General features: G+C 42.1%; 1 protein-coding gene and 1 pseudogene across 1 annotated transcript in view; both read left to right on the top strand.

Moving 5' to 3' along the window:
• The first annotated feature begins 13 nt into the window (after positions 1-13).
• Positions 14-10,320, top strand: part of RNF20 (ring finger protein 20) — a 41,279-nt gene continuing 30,972 nt past the window's right edge. The window contains exons 1-2 of the mRNA XM_070431016.1: positions 14-30; positions 9,077-9,289. The gene's annotated coding sequence lies outside the window, so the exon portion shown is untranslated. The remainder of the gene's footprint in view (positions 31-9,076; positions 9,290-10,320) is intronic.
• Positions 3,560-5,013, top strand: LOC139021068 (cyclin-A2 pseudogene; annotated as a pseudogene).

Raw genomic sequence — 10,320 nt, 5'->3', positions numbered from 1 at the left:
CAGGCTCAGGGCGAAGGAAGTGGAAAGGAGGTAGGGGGTGAGTCTCGGCTCTCGCGGTCCGCAGCCTCCGCTGTTCTCTGCTGGAGGGATTTGGTTTTGCCAATCATAAACACAAAATAGGCTCAGAGACATGGAAGCAGGAAACAGACTGACAGATGTTAGCGGGGCGGGGGAGGCGGAGGGGAAAAGAGATTAACCAAAGAATTTGTGTGCCTGTGTGCATAACTCATGGACACGGAAAATAGTGCGGGAAGGTCTGGGTGGAGCTGGAGACTGGTGGAGGGAGGCTAAGGGGAAAACGGGAGATGTCTGTAATACATTTAACAATAACAGTGCATTTTAAGTAATAATAACGGACACCACTTCCACCCCCAGTCTCCGCTGTATCCAGCTTTACCCCAGGCACCTTATGAACATTCCCCTAGCTGTCACTTCACTCCTGTACCTTGATTGCCGTCCCCAATTTGCAAAGGATGAAAGATTTGAGAAGATACTTAGCCAAGTGCAACCCTTATTCCAAAAGCCAAAAATGTAAACGTTTATTTAAAAAGCAGAAAGGCTTGGTTGAACGAGATCACCCAGGCAAGCATGGGGTTTAGGTCTGTAGCTCTTTCCACTCACCTGTCAGACTCTCCTAGGAGAGGCCTTGGTGGTTCATTTGAGTTGGAAGCAGTACCATCCCCACCTTTAATTTTGACAGATGGATGATAACATACCCATCTTACAGATGGAAAAATGGGGGTTTGGCCAAATGAATGATCTTGTCCAATTGACAAAGTTGGTCAATCTAGTCTACTAGTTAATAATGGAGTGGTTGTTTGCTAGGCACTGTGTAAAACACAGAATTCACATGATTTTAGTACATACAACAATCCTATAAGGAAACTACTATTACTATTCCAAGTTAAGAAAACTGAGGCTCAGAGGGATTGTGAATTTGCATACCGGGCGGAAAAAACAAAAACAAAAGAGAAAATATTAAAAAAAAAAACACAAAGATAAATTTTTGAAATTAAAAAAGAGATGAACCCGGCGGGTGTGGCTCAGTTGGTTGAGCACTGTCCCATGCACCAAGAGGTCACCGGTTAGATTCCTGGTCAGGGCACATGCCTAGGTTGCAGCTCAGTCCCCAGTGGGGGATGTGCAGGAGGCACCTGATGGATGTGTCTCTCCCATCCGTGTTTCTATCTCTATCTCCCTCTCCCTTCCTTTCTCTGAAATCAATTTTAAAAAAAAAAAGATGAAAGGAATGTCAAAGAGGAGAAATTAGTAAAAAAACTCACAGTTAAACACATCTTAGTGACATTTAAGAATATAAAGGGCAAAAATTCTTGCCCTAACCGGTTTGGCTCAGTGGATGGAGTGTCGGCCTGCGGACGCAAGGGTCCCAGGTTCGATTCCGATCAAGGGCATGTGCCTTGGTTGCGGGCACATCCCCAGTGGGGGGCGTGCAGGAGGCAGCTGATCGATGTTTCTCTCTCATCGATGTTTCTAGCTCTCTGTCCCTCTCCCCTCCTCTCTGTGAAAAATCAATAAAATATATTTTTAAAAAAATTCTAAAAGGCTTACCGAGAAGAACATATCAACTACACAGGAACAAATATCAGATTGTCATTAGATTTCTTCAACAGCAATCATGGTTGCAATAAGACACGTGGAGAAAGGTTTTCAAATTATTAAAGAAAGAAAACTTATTATCCAGAATTTTATATCCAGCAAACTTGTGCAGATATGTAGGCATGACAAAAATGTTCTCAAGCACAGGCAGTCCTCACTTTTGCACAGTAGTGCAGAACTGAAAAATGATTGTGCATGCTGAAACCATACAAAACCATTTAAATAATCAATCGGAAAACAGGATTATTCCATGACCTTAACATTTTTTTTTTTTGCCAAAACTTTAAAAACTCTCATACTGTTGGGTATAAAAACATACTGTCTGGGAAAATGAAAAACAAAGTCAAACTAATAATTATTTAGTACATTATAATTTACATTTTAGAAACATTGAGAATTAAATTTTTTTTGGTAAAAACATCAAAAGTAATTTAAGTAGTACTTGCCCTTTTCGATGTATAAACTGCCTCCTAATAAGAGTTACTCTATCTTTAACTATTGACCACTTTGAAATTCTGTCTTCCTTTGCTTAAATTCCTGGTGTTGCCCTTGAAAAAGGCTTGTCTTGTCGATATATATACTATTTGGTGATCATTATAACCAGCTGTGTGTCCTTATTTCCCCCAAATGCTGACTCTGACCTTGAACTAAACTGAAAGCTTTGTTTGTGCTGATCTCAGCCTATCAATAACCAATGTGTGGCTGGACTGGCCCTGGTGGTCTTATTATGATTACAAGACACTCTTTTCCTGGTTACATCAGGAAACTTAAAAAAAATAAAGGTTTATTATTTACAGGACCTGGAAGTTACACAGCACACCTGGGGCCGCACAGCAGGTCTCTGGTAGAGAGACAGGGCGTGTGCTTGGGCCTGAGGTTCTGCTTTTATTGGGCTTGAGGGCGGGGGCCTACAGTTCCAGGCTGATTTCCTTTTTGGTGAAGTTAAACCTTAAGTGTAAGAATTTAAAGCCTGGGAAGAAAAAAAAAGCACAAATGGTCAGTCACTGAAATCTAACAAGATAATCTTAAGCAAAGGAGCCTCAGCCCCAGAGGCGGCCTGGCTCCTTAGCTGGTTTTGTGACTGGAAATGTGTTTATTCCATGTGGCCATCACTGAAGTGGCTGCTTCTTTGAAGTTTATGCCTCAACAACCAAAGCTTAAATCAGGCGCTCGCATGACAAAAAAGAAAAACAACAACAACAATGGTCAGTGCTTACACTTAGCAGTGTAAGCTGGCCCTTGAAATACAGTTCCTCATGTTGTGACCCAACCATAAAATTATTTTCGTTGCTACTTCATAACTGTAATGTTGCTGCTGTTATGAATCCTAATGTAAATATCTGATATGCAGGATGGTCTTAGGCGACCCCTGTGAAAGGGTCGTTCGACTGCCAGAGGGATCGCGACCCACAGGTTGAGAACCGCTGCACTACAGGTTTCTTGGTGAACTTACAGGTTATGTTACGGCTTCCAAGGGTTAACAGAACTCTACCCAGTAAATGTGGAGCTCTAACTGGTGTAAACACTCGGGCAGAGAGACACTCCAAGGGTTTGCACAAAATGGAAGCCTTCTATAGGAAGGGTGTGGCAGGGAGATTTTTAGTAAAAGAAAACAAATGGGTTGGCCCTAATGGATTATTTTTAGATTATTTTAGGACGTTTTCTTGTGGGTGGAAGGGAACGGCTAGGGCTTTATCTGCAGATCGCCTCTTGTTCCTGTGGGGAGATGGGCGATGTGGAGAGGGCAGGTAACATTACTTTGCTGATGTGTGACAGGTTGATAAAGATTATGTTTCTGGGAGAGGTTGAAACTGCAATTAAATCAGGTATTAAATCTAGGTTTTGGTGTCTTGGGCGTTAGCACAAGTAAAGCCTCCGGGGCCTGTGATTCTCTCTTCAACACTAGCAAGTCAGCTACAAACAAATAAGTTCACGCAACGAAATGGAATGTCTAAGTTTCCAGGAACCAGTGACAATGCAAAGCAAGGTACTTGCTCATTCATGTTTTATACACGGACTGTGGGCGAGCTAGTCTTCCACGCCCCACGGTGCCTTCGCCCAGCGTTCCTCCGTGCCAGGGGTGGGGTGGGGGTGAGGGGGGGGGGGGTCAGCGGCGTCCTCAGGAGCAGGGATGTTGGACACCTCTAGGGCTCCGCGAGGCGCGCTGGGCACTGCTAACATTGCAGCAGACCGCACCCCAAGAGGACCCAGAGAACACCAATTCCCAGAAGACATTGCGTGCCCAGCAGCCCCAGAACCCACTGGCTGGTGGTACTGAGGGCTGCCAGGGCCCAAGAGGAGATGGGTTGCACTTCTTTAGGATCTTCCTATAGATGCTGAGCATGCCATTGTTCCTCCCTGGAAAGCAAACCGTATACAGCTTGCACTTAACCACTCACGTGGGTGAAGCAGAAGAGGAGACTCTAAAGAGGCCAGATGAATCTGAAAGAAAACAACAAACCAGAATGTGAAGCTGTCCTGGCGTTCAATTCAGCGATGACTTTAACTGAACCAAAAAGACGCTGGTACCTCTTGCTTATCCAATGGATGGTAGTTTTGAGTCACCCCACACTACGGACATGCCCATTGTATTGGATGATGAAAGCCAGTGCTAATGAAGTCCCATACCTAAGGCTTAGGGAAATGGACGTTACATGCCACCCTAATGGGGGTTACATGAAGAAAAAGCCAGACATCGCCAACTATAAGGGCTATCCTCCTGGACCGGTTAGCTGAAGTAGGAGAAGAATATAAACTACAGAATGAGCCCCTGCACGTGGCTGTGAATGACATCCACGGGCTCCTTTCATCCATGTCTGTGTTGAGAGGAAACTTCAGCTTGTGGGCACTGCGGTTTCGCTGTTAGCCTCAACGTTTAAAGAAATACACTCCCAGAAGTAGCAGAGTTTGTGTACATTACAGATGACACCTGCACCAAGAATCAAGTTCTAAGAATGGAGCACCTCGTTCTGAAAGTCCTTGCTTTTGACTTGGCTGCACCAGCAGTAAATCCGTTTCTCGCTCAATACTTTCTGCAGTACAGTCTTCGAACAGCAACGCTGAAAGCTTAGCAGTGTCTTTGAGAGCCTTCAGTTTGATAGGTGCTGACTCATACCTTAAGTGTTTACGTCAGTTATTGCCAGAGCGGCCTTTCCTCTAGCACTCCACACAGTCCCAGGGCAGAGCTGGCCTGAATCCCTGGTACAAAAAGGTTAGATATATCCTGGGAAGTCTGCAGCCTTGTCTCCTGGACCTTCTCCAGACCCACCTCAGAGCACCGCGGCCCGAACAACAATCAGGAAAAGCTACAAAAATTCCAAGAGTCATGTTTTTCCTCTCCTCGTCCTACCAGAGACATTACATGTGTATCAGAGAAAGACTGCCTTTGTTTTCTAAGATTTAAATCACTCAAAGTATATGGTGTAGGGTTTGTTAATCCTCACCTGAGGGTATTTTTTTCCCCAATTTTTTAGAGAGAGTGGGAGGAAGGGAGGAGGGAGAGGGAGAGAAAGAGAGAGAGAAACATTGATGTCAGAGAGACACATCGATTGGTTGCCCCTGCAGGTGCCCTAACCCCATCAGGAATCAAACCTGCAACACAGGTACGTTCCCTTGACCAAGAAGTGAACCAGCAACCCCTTGGTGCTTGGTCCAATGCTCTAACCACTGAACCACACCTCTCAGGCCTGGTGTAGTTTTTATCTATACACATATTCCTCTAACGTGATTACCCTTCAGCAATACCTTGTAAGCTTATTTCATGTTAACAAATACAGCTCTCTGTCAAACATTAACGGTTAAATAGAATTCTATATTATAGACATATATAGACATCAACCATATTTAGGTTGATTCTAAAATATAAAATTGTAAACAGTGCTATGATAAACATTTTTCTATGTTTATATTTCAACAATTATTTGACTTTATTTTCTTTAGAATACATAATTAGAATTATGTATTCTGATAGCTGGATCATTGTGTATGACATTTTAAATGTTTAATACAAATTTACAGATTGATTGGCACTCATTTTAAAAGTAGGACAGCCTTCACAGGAATAAAAAAAACACAAAACAAGATGTTCAGTACTTCAGATATTTTAGCATTTAGCAGCTTGATGACACATATCTCTTTCCTGTTATTTTAAATGTTAAGGTCACATTTCAACAAGCTGATTTAATTAGGTTTGGCCATCAGTCAGTTGTAAGTGTCCACACACATAATTATTAATAAAAATGAGCACAAGAGAAAAAAAAGGGGAACCATATGGTCTTAGAAGGAAGTAGTCTTCAAGGTTAACTGAACATTTGAAATGCCAATGCAGTGTCAAAATGTGCTCCATGGCCCCGACATGTTCAACTGATAGTATCTTTATCCTTCTGCTTTTGAAATGGCTGTTACCCTGGCATCCAATTACTTGTAAAGCCTTATTCAATTACGAGCTACAAATGAATCCAGCTTCTAGGCTGGTGCATAAATTATAACTGGAGGTTTTAGTTCAATAAATAAGGCATAACGACATGATCCATCGTAAAGGGTGAAAGTTACCAATCAGAACTAAGAATAGGGAAGGGAGGCCACCTGAACTGCCTTCCACCTGATCGAAGTAAGATCTACGTGTCTCCTGCTGTATAATTGTCTTCAGCAGGAAATAATATCGACGTCCTGCAGTTAAAGACCAAGCAAGGCAAGCTTCAAATGAGAGAGAGCTGCCTGGGAGAGGTAACACATCAACTTACGTTCACAATAGTTAGTATGTGTATGTATGAGGTCAGTGTTTCCAAAGGTTCCGAGTGAGAGAAGAGAGAGAAGAGTTGGCTCAGTGCAGAAGGATCATGGAGGTGCCTCCCCCCACCCCCCGCCACCCACCCAGGACTTCACAAGAGCTGGGATGCTGGAGGCAATGCAGATTTCACAACTCTGTAGTGACTTCACTAACTGTAACTGTGTTAGTCTTCAGTGGAATCAGCCTTATTCTTCTTCTGAGGTATGGAAAAGGTGCTGATAAGACAAGATTCTAAACATATACCACTGGTCCTGGTCATAGGCTAGTACCTCTGCTCACAACCTCCTTTTAACTGAATTTGGCCACATGCCTCAGGCACCAGAAATTCATATCTTTGTGTAGCAGAATGAATGCAAATGACATCTTAATACATGCAATTTGTTAGAGTCAATAAATGTTTAAATTGATATACCATGTCAGCTATATTGATATCAATTTTCCTTTATTGATCTCAGAGTAATTTAAAAGCTAGGGAATGAAAAAGACTAAATATAAGTAACAATCATGAACCACACAAGACAGTATATATACAATTAAGTAATACGTAGTATTTTTCAAACTTAAGTAATGTACAGACCCCTCTCTAAAGGCAAACAAGTTTCTCATGGACCACTTAGTATTTACTTAAATTATTTTTGTCATAATGTTAGCTAAAAATGTATAAACGTAATCTTGGTTTAACTGCCTTATGTTTATATAGCTATATACATCAAAACATATTTACAAATTGAATATAAATAAAGCCAAATAAGCTTTACATGAACATTTTTTTAAATCTGACACTTATTTTGCTGGAATTCAGACCCTTCTTGCAATGTGAAAACAGCATGATATAGATTCTTTAGTGTTCAATGATCCATCTCACCACTCTTAACTAGTCATCAGGGGGTGCCTGATCTCTTAGATCTTACTTCGATCAGGTGGGAGGCAGTTCAGGTGGCCTCCCTTCTCTATGTGGATTCTCTTAGGACTCCTATAAACTCCAAAGGTGAGGGAAGGTATGCCTGGAAACCTAATTGCCCCAAATTTTTGTTCTGAGGGATTGAACTGAACAAGCACAATTACCCTGGGCTGGGATAATGTTTTTAAAAGTTCTCTGGGTTTTATTTGTGTGTGAGAGAACATTTAAGTTGTAGTCTCTTAGCACTTTTAAATTATACAATACAGTTAATTTTTAAAAATGAAAAAGAGATCATATTAATCACAGTGAAATGTTGGTTCACTTTAGCACCATAAGTTTAGATACATTTTTCATTGTGAAGCTGTAGCATTATTTAGCCAGCACTTCGTGATAGGTACCATTAATACTAAAATAGTGTCTCTAATTCTGCTTGATTCAATTCCAGGTTCACCAAGCAGCCTCCTGATTATCTATATACTAGAAGCCCGGTGCACAAAATTCATGCACGGTTAGGGTCCCTAGCCTGGCTGGCGATCAGGGCCGATTGGGGCCTTTCAGCTGCCAGCCAGGGCCTTCCTTCGTTCCACGCTGCCCCCCTGGTGGTCAGTGCACGTCATAGCAAGCAGTCGATCTTCTGGTTGGTTGAATTCTGACAATTTGCATATTAGTTTTTTATTATATAGGATGTGGCTTCACTCACAGACCAGCTACAGGAAGAGAAGTTAATGACCAAAGAATGCAAGTGTCTGGTCTTATTGAAATAATTAACAAGTAGGCTAATCATTAAAAAATGGTTAGGACATTGCATATAAGTTTGGATAATGAGTGTTTTCTTTAGTCCTAGATTACCTATGGGGGTCCTAAAGTGTAATCAGTTTTGTGTGTGTTGCCCCAAGGTGACTTCACCTAGGAGTTATTTTTATGCTAACCAGCCAGCCTTCTCTAGGGATGCCTCCTTCTTGCATTGCATTTCAAGTTTTAACACTATCTTCATTGTCAGAGTTGATGAGCTTAAGCAACAAGAGTTGGGACATTATCTAGAAAGACTTAATCAATGGAATAGAGACTTGAATTGGATCTTAAAAGACAGATATGATTTAGAAGGATGACTCAGATGAGGCACGGTGATTAATAAAGAAGGGTGATAATATGCAAGCTAATTGAGCTGCTAACCTCTGAGAGACAAAGTTTAAGGTGGTTGGCATGAAAATAGTTGTGGTGGGAAAAGAATACAGGAGGTAGGGAGTGTTCAGTGTCACCATTCTCTTCATGACAAATGAGATAAGAAAAGGGATAAAAGTGGCATACATATTGGAAAGGAAGCAAGAAAAACTATCATTATTTGCAGATGATGTGATTGTTTTCTACCTCTCCAAAAGAATCCAAGAGAATCTTCAAGAGAGTTCTGTAAAATAATAAGTCAAATGCAAAAATATATAGAGCTGTTCTGTATAGCACTTATAACCAATTGGGAAAAAAACTTAAACAGTCTTATTCTCAATAGAAACAAAACTTATGGACTATCTAGACATAAACTTGATAAGTAATATGAAAGACTTGTAGCAAGAAACCATGAAGCTTCATGGAAGCATAAAGGAAGACTTGAGAAAATAGAGGCCCATGATGTGTTTCTGGTTGGAAAGACTAAATATTAGACATTTTCATTTCTCTCTAAATTATTTCATAAATGTAATGGACTACATAAAAATTTTAATGGAATTTTGCTCATGAAGTTTACATAGTGTTTTGCTTTCCTGCCCTTTCCGTAGGCTTCATCTCTAAATACCATCACATTGGGAATCACATATTGCCAGGACTGACCAGCAGACCCTGAGCGATGGATGAATGGATGGCTCTGACACACGTTTCTATGAAAGAGAAGGCTAAGGGGCTGGTTGGCATAAGGAGCCAAAACAGCTCTGATTGCCTGCCTCCTTAGGCTTTTATTGTAACAACAGCTTGAACTAGATACAATCAGCAGGGTAAGTATTCTTGAGAAAGAACATGCTTCTACAAGACTAAATACTGAACATAGAGATTCCAGCAAAACACCGGGGGGCTCGGACTTGTTTGGAAAAGTCAAAGCAGGGGCTGCTGCCTTTGGTAAGGTCTCCCCAGAGGCCCCTGACCTTTCGTAGAATCCTCCTTACAGACTTTCCAACCAAGTCCCGTGCTTCCCCACAACATATGAGTTTGAAGGGGACACAATTTGGTCCATAGTACTGTGTTATTTAAAGTGTTGGAAAATGGGCTCTTCTTCCCTCTTCCTCTCTTTAGGAATAAAAACAGAGTCTATAACTTCAGAGTAAAATGCAACAGTCTTTTTACAAACCAGCATCTGAAGGCATCAAGGGAGTGCCTGTGTGCTAGGACAAGGACCGCCTTTCAGCAAGCCTCCACACCTTCATTTGCAGGAGTCGAGTGGGAACCCCAGACCTCGTGCCTCTTCACAAGACTCCAAAGTGACATTCTTCCAACTCTAGCTGCCAGCACTGGTTATTTCTATCCTTTGGTCATCCAGTGGATGCTGTGGTGTGCTGTCAACATCTTCCCAGCCTCCCTTGAAAACGGAGGAACTCATTTTCCCCAGGTGCTGGGAATGTTGGATGTTGACAGTTCTCAGTTGAGTTTCCCTCCAAGTTTGCCCTTGGCTGGAGAACGCCAGCTAGATCAAGGTTCTGCCCCCTTCCCCATGCCACCCAGTCTCCACATCCAATCACTGATTGGTGGAGGGGGATAAAGCCTGGCCTCCTTGCTTTAATTCAGGGCAACTCTGAAAGGCGTTCCCAGTTCTAGAGCTGCTCATGGCATCCACGGGGGCCTTTGCTGTGCAGTCCAACTCTCCTTCTGTCCAATCCTGCTTTCTTCACCCCCGTACAGATGTTAAACCTTTAGCACACAAATCTCCAGCTCAGAGTCTATTTTCTGCACATTCCAAGAAGGAACAATCTCTTATTTGTATTTGTCTCTGCCCGGGGCCTTTGTGGACCCTTCTCCCACCTCTCTGCATTCT

Source organism: Myotis yumanensis, unplaced genomic scaffold (assembly GCF_028538775.1).
Source record: "Myotis yumanensis isolate MYYU_CA2020_CCGP unplaced genomic scaffold, mMyoYum1.0.hap1 SCAF_12, whole genome shotgun sequence".
Classification (NCBI taxonomy): Eukaryota; Metazoa; Chordata; class Mammalia; order Chiroptera; family Vespertilionidae; genus Myotis; species Myotis yumanensis.
This window is presented reverse-complemented; position numbering and strand designations above follow the sequence as displayed.